Source organism: Dermacentor silvarum, chromosome 3, assembly GCF_013339745.2.
Source record: "Dermacentor silvarum isolate Dsil-2018 chromosome 3, BIME_Dsil_1.4, whole genome shotgun sequence".
Classification (NCBI taxonomy): Eukaryota; Metazoa; Arthropoda; class Arachnida; order Ixodida; family Ixodidae; genus Dermacentor; species Dermacentor silvarum.
This window is the reverse complement of record NC_051156.1, coordinates 233,752,125-233,770,821: the sequence shown is the minus strand read 5'-3', so window position 1 is coordinate 233,770,821 and position 18,697 is coordinate 233,752,125. Positions and strand designations below refer to the sequence as shown.

At 49.0% G+C, this 18,697-nt stretch overlaps 1 protein-coding gene across 1 annotated transcript in view; it reads right to left on the bottom strand.

The window, feature by feature from the left end:
* LOC119446871 (ras-like protein family member 10B) overlaps positions 1-17,750 on the bottom strand; it is a 91,313-nt gene extending 73,563 nt beyond the window's left edge. Inside the window, exon 1 of the mRNA XM_049664476.1 lies at positions 17,661-17,750. The gene's annotated coding sequence lies outside the window, so the exon portion shown is untranslated. The remainder of the gene's footprint in view (positions 1-17,660) is intronic.
* Between the last annotated feature and the right edge of the window lie 947 nt (positions 17,751-18,697).

Below are 18,697 nucleotides of genomic sequence, written 5' to 3'. Positions count from 1 at the left end.
TCCGCGTAGTATAATCAACCTCTCTATAAGGCTTTCATAGATTATGAAAAGGCATTTGATTCCGTAGAGATACCAGGAGTCATGGAGGCATTGCGTAATCAAGGAGTACGGGAGGCGTACGTGAATATCTTGGGAAATATGTACATTTCACAGATGCATGGTTCTCCACAAGAAAATTAGAAAATTACCTATCAGGAAAGGGGTCAGGAGATGAGACACAATCTGTCCAATGCTATTCATTGCATGCTTAGAAGAAATATTCAAGCTGTTAGACTAGGGAGGCTTAGGAGTAAGGGTCAACGGCGAATATCTCAACAACCATAGGTTTGCAAATGACATTGTATTGTTCAGCAACACTGGGGATAAACTGCAACAAATAATTGAGGACCTTAGCCGAGAATGTATAAGAGTATGATTGCAGAATATCAGGCAGAAGAAAAAGTAAATATTCAATAGCTTGGCAAGGGAACAATAATTCATGATCTCCAGTCAGCCTCCACGTTTATCTAGGTCAATTACTCACATGGGACCCTGATCATAAGAAGGAAATTTACAGAAGGATAAAAACGTGTTAGAGTGCCTACGGCAAGCATTACCAAATGCTGACTGGGAGCTTAACACTGTCGCTGTAAAGAAAAATGTACAATCAATGCATTCTACCTGTGCTAACGTATGGGGCAGAAACTTAGATGCTATTTATAGAAGCTCGAGAGCAAGTTAAGGACCACGCAAGCAGCTATGGAATGAAAATGTTAGGCGTAACGTGAAGAGACATGAAGAGAGCAATGTGGATCAGAGAGCAAGCGGGGATAGCCGATATTCTAGTTGACATTAGGAGAAAACAAGAATAGAGATCATTCCTCTTGGAGTAATCCAGCTCAATGATTGGAATTATGCTATCTGCCACGGGGGTGCTTAAAAATTCTGTATGGTCTTCAAAAAAGTAGCAGTGCATCGATTTCGATAGCAAATTAGTAGAAAGCTATACGAAGCAAGGATAGTAGTTTAATGGGCGGTATAAAGTTGCAAACATTCGCTTCTTCTTCTTCTTCTTCTTCTTCTTCTTCTTCTTCTTCTTCTTCTTCTTCTTCTTCTTCTTCTTCTTCTTCTTTCTGGAGTTTTACGTGCCAAAACCAGTTCTGATTATGAGGCACGCCGTAGTGGAGGGCTCGGATTGATAGACAACCACGGTGCCACGAGCGCACAGGTAAACATGAACACATCTCGCTCGATAACCGCGGAAACTGGCTGTGAAAACGCCGGTGTGAGAAAGCGCGCCAGCAGCAGCCCGCAGTCTCTCGTCTCGCTTCAACGCAAACTAAACGTCGAAAGCACAGCGCATGCGAAGCTACCGGCACTCGGCGCATGCACTTTGTCCCCATCGCAGATCGTTTTGAAGATGAGGCCCACGCGGGCGCGCACTTCGCCAACATTGCCGATCGCTTTCAAGATACGGCACCCCGGCGGCAGCTTCGTGAGCAGCAGCCGACGGAGCATTAAGCAACCCCCCCCCCCCCCCCCGCTCCCTCTCCGTCGCCTCGCCTTCGTGCCTCGCACGCGAAAGAAGACCGCGCGCTTCCGGTCTGCCTTCCTCCTTCGCCTGCGCTACATTGAGCCGCGATTGCCGGCTTACCCTCGTACGCTTTCACTCGCGCACACAGCGTACAGCGCGCGGCGCGTGGCGACCATTTTATCGCCGTTGGACTTTATATGGAATATCACGGCGACGGCGACGCCGGCGCCGATGGCAGAAATGCGCTTGGAGGGTTCATATAATTGCTATGGCAATAAAAACAGCCCTCTCTATACAGTTTTACCCTAAGTTTTCTGTTATTGTTTTTATTGCCATAGCAATTGTTTCAGTGTTTCATCAAGTAACTTGCTTGGCTGTTGGCAGAAGCGGACGTCAAGCTTCTTGCGCCATAATCCGGCCTATCAATCAAATCACCCGCGATATACAAACACGCACGGTCGTTATTGTTATCGCCACTGCAACTACAACTGCTGTTGTTAACGGCATGCAGATATGCGCGCAGAGGTCGCGGCTTCGCCTCAACGCGTCAGAGCTTGGGGCACGTGCCTAAGTCGTATTGATTGTCGCTCCAGCCCGACAACCTATACGCGTGCGAAAATAAGGATGGATGAGGACCAAGGGGTAAAGCGCGGGATAACATAGCATCCCAGCCGAAAGAAACAAAAAATAAACGAAGCAACAAATAATATCCGCGCGTCGGCCGGAGGCCAATGCCTGCCCTGAATAAGTGTCGCCGTCGGGCTCAGCGGGACAATCCTTCCCCGGAGCTTTCAAAACTTCCATTCTCTTCGTATAACGCGGAGCGTTTCAGTGCGGATTTTCGAGCATTAGCCTTAGAGGCCGCGCAAATTTATTCTGCAGCGCCAAATAACGACACTGCCTGATAAACAAAACAGGAATGAATGAATGGCGCATAGGCACGCGTTGCTTATTTGTTTATTTTTTCTATCCGAGACACGTAAGCGTTTGCTTTGTCTATTTTAGGATAAAAGAAAATAGGCACATATATCCATAGAGAAACACTCAAAAAAATTACTATAGTGATGCAATTTTAGACATTAGGAGAACGGAAGCAAGAAGAAAAGCGATTACAGCGCCGCCTAAAAGGTACGCAAACCGGAATGAGATGATGCCCGAGTTGTATGAGCAATTTCGTATTTCCGATTTCTTACACGCTGTACATAACACGGCCACGATACGTAACCGTCATCGGTATGCGTGTTACGTATACGCCTTCCAGGATCGTCCACACTGAGCATAATATTAGACTGAATGAAATTAAACAAAGACTGCCGAGTTACATCTGATGCTGTTTACTGCTCTGTCACACACAGTAGGAACGAATCGTAGGCACCAAAATGGAACGATCAGTGAGAGCGGACGTTTGCTCAAATCGTAAAACGGTGGAGACGAACAGAAAGTTTCGCGGAAATCGAAAGGGTGTCCAGATATGAGTTACAGGATTGAGAGGCGTGTACGGAAAGTATGTCATTCGTCTTTCTCTCACGCTTTCCAGGCTCTAGCTCGAGACGAGCCGGAATATGCAAGGAGCATGGACACACCTTTGCCTCCCTCGCCATCGCGAACCGAAACGGCTCATTCCAATAGCCTTTTCGGTTTGCGATAGTGTCCGCCACCGCCTCCGCCGACGGCGTCCGGCGATCGTAACCGCTATCGCTGGGATCGCGTCGGGATCGAGCCCGCGCCCGCTGCGTGGGAGCCAGATACTCTACCACTGAGCCACGCAAGCGCTTGCTATCGGGCACCGGAAAAATACGCTTTAAACAGAGCGCGAACGATCCGAGCCTCCGCCAGTATGGTGGCGCCATCTAGTTAAGGCGCCTGCAAGCGCAGCGTGCGCATGCGCAGACGATGCCATTCAGACGAGGCGCGCAATCAAAAAAAAAAAAGAACGCGATCCGCAGCCTCCGCCAGTATGGCGGCGCCATCTAGTTAAGGTGCCTGCAAACGTCACAGGCCTGCGCGGCCAGGCATCATCGGGCTCAGCAGACTGCTGTGCAGAGAGCATTACAAGCCGCAGCTTGCCGTCGACGCCGGGCTGGCAGTTCAGATTGTTCTCGCCAAAACCAGGCGAAGAGACTTTGTCGCAAAGACCCCGGTGTACGTGGTGCCGAAATTGGAGCTACTCTTGAGCCGCTCCACCAGCTTACGCTGTGACTGTGCTGCGTGTGCCGCGCAGGCCTGTGACTTTATTTCTTTCCTCGTATCGCCGACTTACCCTGTATGGCGCTTGGGAGGTTTCTCTAAGGCCCATTTTATCATATGGTTACTGTGACAAATGTTTCACATTCCTCTTTTCCTCTAAACTTTCAATCTATCCCTAGACAAGAACGCCTCCAAAGCGCCGTCGCGCAGTATTGCCCTCGATGTATGCTGCAAACCATAGTTTGGCCACTGAGTTATCTCTCTGATTTTACCGCGGAAGCGGTTTTTCTCGAAGTCACCCGCAGACTTTCCTTTCAAGGAAACTTGGTCTTTGTCCGACATGGCTCAACACAGGAGAGCGCAACATATATCTAGCCGGCGTATACGTATATCCATCTGTAAACCTTCTGCAGATGCGCAAGTCACTAGCTCTGCCCTTGCCTGAACTGCGCAGTGAGACAGCAAACGCTACGTGAATATTTTCACTGCAACATATTTACGCCGTCAAGCGCACCATTCCTTCAATAAACCGAATTGACTTACGTGGCTCTTTCGCCCGTCATTGTACTCGGACGTTCGCCGCTAACGAAACGTACTCTCTCGAAACCTAGTTGCGGGCTGCATTTGTCACCGAACTCATTAACATAGTGGTGTGCACAGCGCGACAGCAGACAAAGGACGGAATAGCACGACGGAGGCAAGCGCTTGTCTCCGTCGTGCCTTTCCGTCCTTTTATCTGCTGTCGGCCAGTCTACATCGTGCATTACCAACTATAGCCCGGTCTCACACATTAAATCAGCATAAACATAGAGGGAGATCAAAAAGTTTTGCAACTTAGCTATAACCAAATATCTGACAGTGATATTGCTCTCTAACTTTTGTTTAGGTCATCTCTGCAGCCTAGCAAGGTCTGAATATCAAGCCGTCCAGTTCGTTACTTGGTCTGCATCAGTCATTCAAACATGGCGACTTCCACTGATTTCAAGCTCGAGTATACCGGAGAGTTATCACATTTTTGTGCAAATAAGAAAGCTCCGCGAAACAAATCCACAGTAGGATGGTGAATGTGTATGGCAGTGAATGTCCTTCATATACAACAGTGACTTGGTGGTTCAATGAGTTTAAACGTGGCCGTGTGCACGTGGAAGACGACCCAAGGTCAGGGCAGCCGACTATTTCAACCGGTTTGGACCATTCAGCCTCATCAGAGAGCCTTATCATGAATAATCGCCAAATCAAGGTGTCCGAAGTTGCTGGAGAATTGAGCATTTCTTATGGCAGTGCTTTCACCATCATCCACGATGTTTGTGTATGTCGAAGGTCTCGGCACGATGGGTGCCACGGAACTTCTCCGCGCAAGATTGACACCACCGCATGCATTCCTCAAGGGAACTCTTGCACCTCTATTCAAGAGACCCAGAAGATTATCTCTCCCGCCTTGTGACTGGGGATGAGACGTGGCTGTATAAGTGGGACTCAGAAACAAAACAGCAGTCTATGCAGTGGAGGCACTCGACGTCCCCTCCCCCGAAAAAATTCAAGACCCAACGCTCAGGGAGGAAAGTGATGGCGACACGTTTTGCGGGACGCAAAGGGGATCCTGCTCATTGAGAATCTTGAAAACAGTAGGACAGTTACATTCGAATACTACGCCAACTTTCTTCGAAAACTGCGTAAGTCCATCGTGAAAAAACGCCCATAGGATTAGTGACAAGAGGTCTCCTCCTCCTGCACGACAACGCCCCGGTTCACAGGTCTCGCGTTGTCCAGGCTGCCATTCGAGAGTGTGGTTTCGAACAGCTGGGCCACCCACCCTACAGTCCCGACTGGCCCCGAGTGACATTTATTTATTTCCCAATTTGAAGAAACACCTCAAGGGAACGAGGTTTCATGACTTGAACTCGCTTCAAACTGCCACAGAGGAGTGGCTTGACAACCAGGAAAACAGCCTTTTTTTTTTTTTTGCAAGGTGGCAGAACCCTTCCAGGAAAATGGGAGAAGTGCATTAGTGTGAGGGGAGATTACGTTGAAAAATATTTTTTTTCCAAGGTCTGGCAGTTTTCCTGATATGCGAGTTGCAAAACTTTTTGATCACCCCTCGTAGCTTTGAGGAGTACGTGCTGTCGCGCGAGATCTTTGTGGCATCTGCGAGCTTATATGCTTTTGTTTGTGGTGGCGTAGTGTCGCGATTTTCCGCCGCCTGGGCTAACGATTTCGGGGCGCGCTTATCCCCAAAATATACTGGCCGTCTGTTGTCGAGATCCGCCGAAATGTAGTACTCTTCTTCTTCCAGTTGGTAGTACACATTTCAACGCCATAAACTTGCAAACCTATTTGTGACTACTTTCGCTGTTTTTACGCACTCAGCGGCTTCAGCTTCTGCGGCAAGCTAGTTTGCTCTCAGAAATCAAGTTGTCCTCTATTAAATTGAGAGCGATAGCTTTCTTCGGCTCCCGCCCCGCTCACTTTGCGGTGCGTCGCCACAGTCGATGCGCATTTCGGCTTTATTGTGAGCTAAACAGGTAGATCATTGCTCGCAATTGTGATATAAACGTAACGCACTACACAGTGCTCTCTCTGTGCAATACTTGAGCGGAAGTCAACGAGTGGGTTACCTGAAAGAGCCATGTACACCAGAGTCCCCTATTTATATGCAACGACCCATGCAAACACGGCAGCGGGGCTGCTGCGATAAACTATAAGCTCGGTTAATCACTTCTCCCCCGTCGGCTACGCTCAACGCTACTACCGATAAATTATATAGACTCACAGTCGGTATCCACGGAAGCAGTATCGAAACGACGTATCCTGAAACAACGTAATCACTTCTCTCCCGTTCCAGTCTGTTGCTCACACTATCCCGCGCACTGCACCCTGTAGCGATATGGTCGTACCCATACACATACCCGAGGATGTGCAACAACGAAAACGCGCTGCTGCATCCTGCAGTCTATCCACGGCTTGCCAGCTCTGCCACCGCTGTTGTAGAGACATATTTTTTTTATTGCCCGAGGCCGTAAAGAACGGCTGTTGTGAACGGTTTCTCTTTACTGCGCGATATCTGACCAGCGTCTGCTTTGCTTTTCCGGAAGACCAAGCAGGCCCGACTGAAGCGCTTTTGTTTCGCTCTCCTGCGCGAGTCCACGCTTAAGAGTATCGCACTCGGTTCGAAATTGCTATCTGCGTCGACGTTGCCGGAAGATTTAGAGTTATTGCCGCGGCATTCGAAAGGAGGGGGAGCAATTGGAAAGATCGTTCGGGAGCCGGCTCTGGCGTGCCGTCTGCCCGATGCGATAACCATTGCTTTGTTTCGTTACTTCTTTTTTCTTTCAACGTCGTCGTCGTCGTCTTTGATGTTTTGTTGCTGTCGTCGTCGTTGTTGTTGTTGTTGTTGTTGTTGTTGTTGTTGTTGTTGTTGTTGTTGTTGTTGTTGTTGTTGTTGTTGTTGTCGTTGTCGTCGTCGTCGTCGTCGTCGTCGTCGTCGTCGTCGTTGTTGTTGTTGTTGTTGTTGTTGTTGTTGTTGTTGTTGTTGTTGTTGTTGTTGTTGTTGTTGTTGTTGTTGTTGTTGTTGTTGTTGTTGTTGTTGTTGTTGTTGTTGTTGTTGTTGTTGTTGTTGTTGTATCGGTGCACCGTTTATCAAGTGTTCTTACTTTGTTACTGTGCGCCGCGTATCTGATGTTCGCGGTCACTGTTCACGTGTGCTATTGTATCGCTAGCCAATGACATGCCTCGGTTACACTCAGGCTCGCTTTATAAGGCAAAGCCACTGAATCGTTTCTGTCTGTTATGTTCGTGTTGCTGTCCTAATAAATACTTGACCTCACGGTGTCTCTGTCTAACAGTTGTTGTTGTTGCTTCTCTTTACACTTGCACAGAATTTTATTAGAAAGTGATGCCCCTGTCACAAGGGCCAATTTAGAGTCACATTGAGCGAGTGCACTTCGTCGCTAGTGTCATTAGCAGACTGTCACAGATGAACACTTTAAATGACGATCTGAGGTGCCAAACTTCAGCGGTCCGGGAGCAGGCTTGATCACTATCTTAAGCTTCCGGATACGCGTATGGTAGCACAAGTTGTTATTGCTCGAAACCCTTTGGCCTCAGTATGCGAATTATTTGCTAGATCTCCTTCATACTGCAGTAGCTTAGTCTGCTTCTCAGCGCGTAGGTCCGCAGCTTGCCATCTGGTCGCGGAGGCCGAACTCGCCTAGCAAGAGAACGCAAACGTACCTGTTCAGAATGTGAATGCCCGCCAGCAAACTTTATTCAATTTCAATGAATGTAAACCGAAATCAAGCATCTCTTTTGCAACTTCCCTCGCGGAACACCGTGGGGCATTTCCGATGCATAGCTCAACATCTAATGCTGAATAACACTCACGTTCAGCTACAGTTCGGCATCGGGTTGGTTGCTGATGGCATCAAAACAAACATACGCGTGATCCTTACAACCTACATTTTATTGCGATAGCAATTATATGGACACTTCAACCGGATTTCTGCCGTCGGCGTCGCCGTCGCCGTCGTCGTCGCCGACGCCATGACGTTCCGTATAGATTCCAAGGGCGATAAAATAGTCGCCGCGTGCCGTATGCGCGAGTGAAAGCGCGCGGGGAACGCGCGCTATCACGGAGGGCGAACTCCCCCGCGCGCTATCACGGAGAGCAAACGCACGGCGGAAAGCAAACGCGACCGTCGCGCGAAAGGCCGTGGGGGTATGGGAGGGAGGGATGGAGGGAGGCGGGGCGACGCTGTTCTCCGGCACCAAAGGCGTATCTTGCAACCGGGCCGAAAGCCGAACTCGCCTAGCAAGAGAACGCAAACGTACCTGCTCAGAATGTGAATACCCGTCAGCAAACTTTATTCGATTTCAACGAATGTAAACCAAAATCAAGCATCTCTTTTGCAACATCCCTCGCGGAACACCGTTGGGCATTTCTAATGCAACGCTCAACATCCAGTGCTGAATAACACTCACGTTCAGTTGCAGTTCGGCATCGCGTTGGTTGCGGATGGCATCAAAACAAACATACGCATGGTCCTTACAACCTACTTTTTTGTGACAAAGTTAGTTTTTTCAAAAGGTTGTACCGAAACCCACTTTGTGCCCTAAGATATTATATACTTTTCCTCAGTGGCTTTTAGCTTAGACGTACAACGCTTAATCTCCATTCGCCAAATTAGGTACATTAAAATGGAACTAGAAGAAAGTATACGATCCAGTTATACAGCTTCATTTTGCTTCTGGAGCGGCGATAGGTGACTTTTATTGTCAACATGGGCTTCGTATTCCAAAGCAGCCGACAAAAAGATCGAGAGGCACGACGGTGGAGAGCTGTCGCGAAAAGACTACGCGATGGCTTCTCGTTATGTCATGGGTTGTGACAACACATTCATAGCTTAAGAAAAGAGCCACGTACCATGTATAATTTTATCGCATTCTTCTATGGGTTTATATGGGACGATAAGGGGGGGATACGGGTTATTTGGCCGTCGTCACCGCATCAGATTTCACGTCGCCTACACGAGAAGTACTTGAAATGTAGTTTTGACATTAGCCGATATGTTCCGCCTGCAATGGTCGTGGAGGGCTGCAGCATCTTTTATGTCGCTACAGACTCGTTGCTCGTCCCGGCCCCATGTGGCTGCTACAACTTTCAATCGAGCCCGCGACCTTGTGGTCCGCAGCGGAACGCCATAGCAACCGAGCCACTGCGCTGAATTGAAATATACAGGGTGTCCCAGCTATCCGGTTGCTCAATACGTGCTGCATAAATGTACTTTTCCGAGTGTGAAAAAAGCCCGCGAATGCACGCAGAATTGTCACGCGACTGGCCGCTCGAGCTGCTTTGCGTGTATTCGCGGGCATCTTTCACGCTCGGAAAAACATATTTATGTAGCACGTATTGCGCAACAGAAAGCTGTATCGGGAGTTTTTCATGTTGCTCTACAATTTTCTCATTGACACTTTGATAATTAGGACCGTACTTCTCGAGTTTGATAATTAATTACAATTAACTAATTAAATCACAGTAACGAAAAAATTGCTGGCGGCTACTTCACTGCACGAGAAACAATACGCACTAGGTTTGCTTTGCGTAACGCCGTTCCTCTTTATTTAAATCATGCTGCGTGATAGCTATGACACACTGTATAAGCGGTATTGCATGGGAACTGTGTTTGTCAATTTAGTTACCTGCGTGTGCCATGTTTTACTAAGCCGCACCGAATAAAAATCGTTCTGGTTATTGGTGTGCTTGGGCACCACCTTAACTTTGAGATAGTCGAGTGAGGAAATCGGGGCTGTAATTGTCTTGGAGCCTGTCTTCGAACTGTGGACACCGCCAGACCCCTATGGTTGATGTATTATATAGGCCCTTCAGTACTCAAATAAAACGAAGTCACGAAAGTATCTACGTCGACGGTCTTGGCCGCAGCATCGTGTAACCTACAATAACTGGTCCCTGCTCGCTGAAATCACCATGGGTCCTAATGGGAACAATGCAGGCTGAACGCAACACAAACGCTAGCTCGGCCGCTCTTTCATCATCATCCGTCTCCTGGCCGTTGTAGCCCTTTCTTTCTCCCCGTTCTATTTGCTGCTTCCCCTCCAACCACGCGGTCTCATTACTATTCCATCTTTTCCGTTTAAAACGTTAACCACCTGCGCTCTGATTTCGGACACTTTTTTTCTTTTTCTAACTTCGCCGTTAACACTGCTTTCCGTGGAAAGAAATTTCTTCTTCTAAATGTAAGTAAATCGAAAACCAGAAAGAATCGAGTGCTGCAAACCCGGCGCCAGAGCAGAGGAGGGACCACTAGCAAGGAGACCGATACGATAGAGTTTCCTACAATTACACTAGAGGGAACTGTGGCGCTGCTATCGTTCAATCGCCATGGGAATTATGGGTAGTACAATTTTTTTTTTCAACCTCCTTGGGTAGTACATGGATTTGTCTCATCTTCATGCTTGTGGCTTCGTTTACTTAGATTTATCAGCCTTTAAAGGCCTAAATTTTGAAGCAATCTATAGCTTTTCTTTAAACGCTGAAGGCAATGAAACTCAGTGAACACGCATGATCGCTGCTATAGTTGCAGTGGTTCCGCTTGTCCTCGCGTCCGTAGCGTAACGGTTTCAATATCGGGCTTCTGTGCTACAGGTCCTGCGTTCGAATCTTGCCGCCGCACAATTTTAATACCGTGTATTTATGTATGCATGACGCAGTACCTATGCATGAAAAATTATTATTTTGCAAAGTCACGAAGCCGTTTAATGGCATAAGGACGAAGTTAAGACAAATCCATGCTCTATAGCCACCGTTACTATGCTGGCTGAGCCACCTCGCTTGCAGATCCCGCAGACACTAGCGCCACATTTCATTCTAGTGATCGTTGTATGAAACTCTAAAACAGACACAGTCCCGAGGCGCGCAAGGTGTCACGGTTTCTTTATCTATCGCGTTCTCTGGTGCCGGTTGCAAGCGGGATAAACGAACTAACTCAGCAATACGCAAAACTGAGTGCTTTAACGGACACCATCACATTGCAGCGTGCAAAAAGCAGGTCCGTCCTATATATAGCCTTATACGAAAAAAAAAAACAGAAAGAAGTCAAGAAAACGGGGAGGCACATTGTGCTGTTTCACTTGCTTGCTTCGCGCTGTTATTTTCAACGACCGCGTAGGTTCTCCCTCACTGCGCAATAAACGCCGTCGTTACTTCGGATCTCTCTCGATTATGACCGTGTGTCTGGTTTCAGGAAAACACAGAAACATATACTGCCTCGTCCTTTGCTTAAGACTACAATTAGAGACTGTAACGTTGGCGCTGCCTCCACAAAATTGTTTTCTTGTAGGAAAAACTAAGAGCGCAGTTATATCGGATAGCACGTAGAGACAGAATATTTGAAGTACGACCTATCTCGCGGCAATATATATATATATATATATATATATATATATATATATATATATATATATATATATATATACAACCGACACTTACCGCAATACAGGCTGTAGGCAAAGCTACAATTATCAATTATCATTAGTTGCATGGTCATTTGAAAAATGTCAGTGGAGTCCAACGTAATCATATAGTCGTAATAGTGTATAATCTTCTGATACGTAATCACGTAGCTCCCAGCTTGTTGATTGATTGATTGATTTATCGACATTTGTTTTCGGTGATGTGGTCTCCATTCCTGCTTAATAGAGCCTGCCGACAGTGACTTTCATCTGTTGTGATGCGATTCTGGCAATCCTAACCCAAATGGGTGCGCGAAAAAAAGAATAAGACGCATGCCACTTAGCTCTTGCCACAACAAAACAGTGTGTACACCGAATACCCGAAATGCAAGGGCTATACTGATAAAAACATTGCGCGTTTCGGAAAGCCGCAAGCATAGACCCGTGACACTACCTAATACAAACCTCCATATACAACTGCTAGTGTTTCTTTTGAAGTAGCATTCGCATATTAAGCGATTATATGATCATCACGTTCTCGTTCAGCTCTACAGCCATCAGAAACTGGGTTCAGATGACGTCTTGCTCATGCTAGCTATGGGAGCAGACACCCCACAGTCTGCCAAGCGCAATCCTGATGTTGCGCAATCCACAGTCTGCCAATCGCAATCAATCTTACGCCCACTTCGCCAGGACAGAAATACGGCAACCATCGTCACGGCAGCCGTTTATCGAAGAGGTGGCGAAAATTTCATTAGTCTTGAAGAAGCTGCACTCAAGAAAGGACAACGGAAATAGAAAGATGCAATGGTGTTTAGATCTTGTAGGCATTGACAGCAACCCTTAAACAAAGAACCGGATGACAGCAAAGCACAAGAAAGATGCTAGAGCAAAACCGTGTCCACACAGAAAACACGCTGTGATTGCGTCAATGAGCCAAATTAAGGCAAAAAAGTAAACTTTGATTGCTGCTAAAGGGAGTAAAAGCGAACACGATAAGACTTGGACTTGACAGCTCTGCGCCTTGTCTCTGCCAGTTAGACGAGCAATTCGTTAAAGGCAAATAAGGCTTCGCCCGTTGAAGTCCTCCATCTGATAATGGCTTCCTTCGAAAATTTCGCTTCTGTGGATAAGTGTAATCAGCGCAGGGGGGGGGGGGGGGGGGCGGAAGGGGGGAGGGGCTGGCTGAGGTAGCCGCTAAATATGCCCACCCCAAGTTAGCGTTATTTTCATCATTTGTAATATACATACAGCATAAGCAGTGCGACAGCAAGCTGTTCGTATCTGAGTAAAGCTCGGCTCGGTACCACTAAGCTGGACTACGGCACCGACGACAGAAACCAATTTGTCATCGTTTCGAAATATAGTTTTGTCGCCCTCGTTGTCTCGCTCTCTCTCTCTCTCTCTCTAGAATAATGTCGTTGTTCGCTATATAGCGAGACACAAAAGATATATATATATATATATATATATATATATATATATAACAAGGGGAAATTACTTGCACTTACTAATTCAATTAAAGAAATGATAAATTAATGGAAAATAAAGTGGATGAAAAAAAGTGTCACAGTCTCGCCCTAAGGGCGAAGCAATGAATGCGATAGCAACACAGCAATGTCATACGAATTAAGCTGAGCGGCTTTGGTAGCAATGTGAATTGTAGTAAACATGAGCTGATTAAGTAAACAGGTGTGCTGCGGCGTAAGTAGACCGACATGAAGAGAGACTCGATGACCACGAGAAGGCGCGTGTGAAACGGTGGTGTTGATGAGAAGCGCTGCCCGTGAGCAGCGCGTGCGAAGGGACACACCTTTAGCGCTGCACTGCCGATCCGGGCAGCATTGCATTTGTAGCGTGCGTTGGAAAATGTGGCCCGACTATTACTAACTGAATGAACAAGCGTGGTGTGAACGCGCACAAACAAACACGAATAGATCACACTGAATGACTGCAGACAACGACTGTCAAAACGCTGGCAGCAAGCGCATACGCCGCAGCAACGGGCGAAGGTACGTGCGGTCTATCGCTTCAACGGAAACTGAGCGGCGAATGCACGGCGCATAAAGGTCAGAGCCGTGTGGAGATAAGCGACGGTGCGAGCGAGCGACGAGCGCGGTTGTTGGCAGAGTAGAAGTGCGCCCCCCCCCCTCTCCCTCCGGCGCTGGCTTCCCGCTTCCTTGCTTGCGCGTGGGAGATTGAGTGCGTTCGCTCTCCGTGATAGCGCGCATCCCCGCACGCTTCCGCTCGGGCATATGGCGCGCGGCGAAGATTTTATCTATAGGGAACCTCACGGCGACGGCGACGCCGACGGCAGAAATCCGGTTGAAGTGTCCATATAATTGCTATCGCAATAAAACAACTGGCCGCAGATGGGGAACGACCCCACGTCTTCGCATTACGCGTGCGATGCTCTTATCATTGAGCTACCGCAGCGCCGTTTTCCCATCCACTTTCCTGGGTATTTATGTGTTTACTACTAAAATTAACCCTGGGAGTATATATATATATATATATATATATATATATATGTGTGTGTGTGTGTGTGTGTGTGTGTGTGTGTGTGTGTGTGTGTGTGTGTGTGTGTGTGTGTGTGTGTGTGTGTGTGTGTGTGTGTGTGTGTGTGTGTGTGTGTGTGTGTGTGTGTGTGTGTGTGTGTGTGTGTGTGTGTGGTGTGTGTGTGTGTGTGTGTGTGTGTGTGTGTGTGTGTGTGTGTGTGTGTGTGTGTGTGTGTGTGTGTGTGTGTGTGTGTGTGTGTGTGTGTGTGTGTGTGTGTGTGTGTGTGTGTGTGTGTGTGTGTACAGGCCTTTTCGCTTTATTTCCTCATCCTGTAGCTGATACACACTATGGGTGATTGCTTCTTTCCGACGCATACGACGTCGTCTTCGTCCTCTACAGTACTGCCTGTGATGGCATCCGACATGCGTGCAAAGTCGCAGCCACTGAAAGTCTGCGTAGCGCGAAAAACCCCACACAAGCTCCAAAAGCGCGCAGTGGCTATAGTGCGCCCCGCTCTCAGCTACGCATCGTCTCGGGAGCACGAGTTCGGTCCACGAGTGGCGTTGATGGGCAAAGTTAGTCCGTGGGTCGCGTACAGAAAATGTGGGTCGATCCTGGCAGTTCTGCAGAAAGGGTCCAAGCGCAATGTCACATATACCCCTGAGAACTAGCGAAGCTGAGCCTGCATAAGTCTAGCTAAGCATGGTTGGGACTACTTAGCTTAGGCAGTCATCGATAGCCAATCGATAGCCAATCAACAGCTAATCGATAATCGATCAATGATCAAGAAATTTGGGAATACCATATGGAAAATTACATATGGTATTCTGACCAGATTATGCCAGAGCAAGTTGTTGTAGTCCGCTAATGGGAACCAATGATTTCTTTAGCATGCCGGGGACATGCAGGCATACCGAAGGTTGAACCATCACCCATGATGGTTTGACGGGGGGATGTGGAAGGGCACAGCCAGATGTTATGTGGGGTAGATGGCAGCGGAGTGCACTTGTGAAACTGCTGTCCCGCCGCTCATGCAGAACGGACGTCAATGGACGGCAATGGTGTCGTGTGAGTAAGCGTAGATATACACGAAGTGATTCGTGGGAAAGGTATACCGATAATGGGCATACGCGGGCTTCCTCAATTGTGTCTTTGTTGGAGGCACGCCATGGCAAGCCAAGGCATATTTTGAGTGCCTGCGCGTGAACGCTCTCTAATGTCCGTAAGCAGGAAATGCTCAAGCTTGACAGTATCGGGAGGCTGTAGCGAATGTAGCCTACGAATAGAGACTGATAAAGTCGTAGTAAGGAGCCTTCCGTGGGGCCCCATTCCATGTCTGCTACGAAGCGAAGAACATGTCAAAACAGATCAAGTTTTTGCTTCAGCATATTAACGTGCCTCGACCACGACCAACCGCGGTCGATGATAATGCCCAAGAATCTGTAGTGGGATACATAAGGTATTATAACACCGTTAACGGAGATCGGGATTTGTAACAAATATTTTAGAAATTCAGTAGAGACAGACAGAAGGGGAAAGCCAGGAAGGTTAACCAGGGAGGAAGATCCGGTTTGCTACCCCACGCTGGGGATAGAGGGGAGGGGGATGTAAAGTGACTGGAAAGTAGAGATAGAGAAAGAAAGGAAGCACAGAAATTCAGTATGTGCCATTGAAAGTATACCCGCTAATAGGGTAAACATCTTTCGTGCGTGACCAAGTCGAGCTTCCTAAAGGCACTCTCACGTGCACGCTTTGCCGAGTAACTAAAACAGCATACAACGGTGTGGCGGCAGCAAGCCCTTCACGTAAGCACGGCTCTCTTAATCAGCAAGAAGCCCCTTGTTGCTCGCTAGAACTACAAAAAAAATCTGATGAATAAAAGTCTCGTTGAATGCAATAATTGATTCAAAACATACCCCCCTCCCCCTCACACACACACACATAAACAGACCTCGTCGTGAACCGTATTCAGCGGCCGGGAGACAGCACAGTTTCCCCGGCACGACTATACAAACCACGTGAGACGAACCTAATCAGCACGCGCGCGTTGTCACTTGCTTCGACGCTGCTGCTGCTGCCACGTGGGCCACTTCGCGCCGCTTGCGGGAGCAGAACACCAAGAGCTGTAACAGCTCGCTTTCCCCATTTTTTTTCTCCCCTCATAGTGCGTATTCTGGCCGTCGTTGTCGCCTGCCTAAGACCTCCCGGCACGCGGGACTGAATCCCTGCGCGCTGCCTAATTGATGGAACAAAAGCTCCGGGCAAAACGACAGTGCCTTCTCCGCGATCGATGCATTTCCTCTTTTTCACGCCGGCGTGCACGTCCCGTCTTGTTCTTCTTTCCCAAACGACCTTTCTCCCCCGCCTTCCCCTCTCCGTCTGATTCCGAAAGTACCGAGAGCAGCTGCAGACGGTCGACCGGCGCAAGCGAATGAATTGTATCAGCGTGCAAACGACTACGACTAGCACTTGGATAAAGCACAGGGTTTCCGTATGCTCCAGAAGCAGATAGAACGATGCATGCTGTGCGTAGGCTTCGCACGTTTACCCAGCAGGCGGCTGCTCTTTGTCGTAAAGCGAGCGTAGAGCACACGTTGAAACTGAGGCTGCTCGTCGTATCGTCGACTGAAGAGTGGGGAACTAAGAAAGACACCATTATTTTGTTGCGGTTGGAAGATCAAAGCACGAAAATCTTTTTTTCGAGATTGCCCGAATGCGTTCTCTACTTGCGTAGTGTGTTCTCACAGCTGCACGCGTTGAAGGGAATGAATGAATCCTGAGGTTTTGCGTGCCATAACCACGACCTGATTACGAGGCACGCCATCGTGGGGGACTCCGGATTAATTTTGACCACCTTGGGATCTTTAACGTGCCCCCAGTGCACGGGACATTGGCATTTTTGTATTTCGCCCCCCATCGAAATCCCGGCCGCCGCCACGGCCGGGATTCGATCCCGCGACCTCGTGCTTATAGCAGCGCAACACCATAGCCACGAAGCCACTGCGGCGGGCGCGTTGGAGTGATTTAGACATTGTCATGGCATTGCGATCTCGGAAAATACTGCAGGCTGTCTGCGCCGCACATACGATAGCCTTATCGATACCCTTACCGATAGCCGATCAGCACCCCTAGCGACTCAAAACGGACAACAGAACACGCACTTTTGTTCCGTTTCCAGTGAAGGTGAAAGAAACAAGAGAATTGAACGAGATGAGGATATGCAGTCAAAGGTGAATCGCGTGTCTCTCGCGTTATGCTGCGGCCTTTTCCAGTCCATGCAGCATCGTCAGCCACCGAAGGCGAACTGAGGGGACGGACGTGATTCACGCGTCGAGCTCGCCAGCGGCACCGTCGCGCGTCGCGGAAGCGCCGGACGCGAAGGAGTCACGCGTTCATCCGTGCCAAGGCGCCTGATTCGCGGAGCGCGCGAGAGCGCGCGTGAGCTAAAGCCCGCGAGGCCCTCGAGAGCATCGGAATGGAGCAGGGAGCAACTTACCGTCTGCCGTCGATGCGGCCGCTCGACCACGGAATGCGCCATCTTCCGCGGCTCGGATGAAACCACCCCCCTTGCCCTTCCAGAGGCCCGGACCAGTCGCGACGAGCTCCTTCGGACGCGTTCGCCCTCTCGTTCGGCGTCGCTCCCTCTTTCCCGAATGGAGGGACACGTGACCCGGATTGTTTCCATGGCAACGGGAAAGGAGAGCCGGGTGATGGGGAGGAAAGGAAGAAGGGGGCATCCTGCGCTGCTTTCTCCCCGCCTCCAAATTGATTCACGCTGACCCTCCTTCGCGCCGTACGCTAGCCGGTCTATCGGTCGTCGGTGAGAGGGCGGGCGGGCAGGCGAGCAGCATCCCAGACGCATCCTGGCGTGCGGTTATTAACGCGGCCTGTGCAGCCGCCGCCGCCGCAGGCGGCGTGGGTCTCTGGTGCCTGGCTGCTCACATCAACTCGCACCTCTTGTTCGCCGCGTACGGCAACGTGCGCGGACAAGGCCGCACTAACCGACCCCTTTTTTGTGACGTAGAGATCGCGCTAGCGCTGTTATCAACAGTTGCCCTTTGGACTCGCTATGGGACGGACGCTCGTTTAACCACATCTTCCAGGATCCTGATGATGCCGTGCAGTGTGCCGCGGCTATGAACGCTGTGGCTCATACGCTAGTCTATGACGGTGGAGCGGACTTGGCGCAGCAAACGCACTACTTGGCCGTCGCGCCGGGCGAAAACAAGACGCCGGTGTCCCTTGTTTTTTGACGAACATGCCGAAGAAGCTCAATATAGTCAATAACGATAATGTATAAATTCACTATAGCAATATTCGCTATAGCAGACCTTCCATCTTCACAGTAGTGGAAGGGCTCTGATTTTTTTCCGTCGCCGCATGACGGCGAAAGCTTACTTTCGGCGTAGACGTTCAGGTGCCTTTGGATCTGGGTTCTTGGAATCATAAAATTGTTTGGTTGGACGTCCCGAAACTGGGCCCATTCAGTTATTCTATGGGGAGCAGCATATGAGCAGCAGCGTAGGATGGATA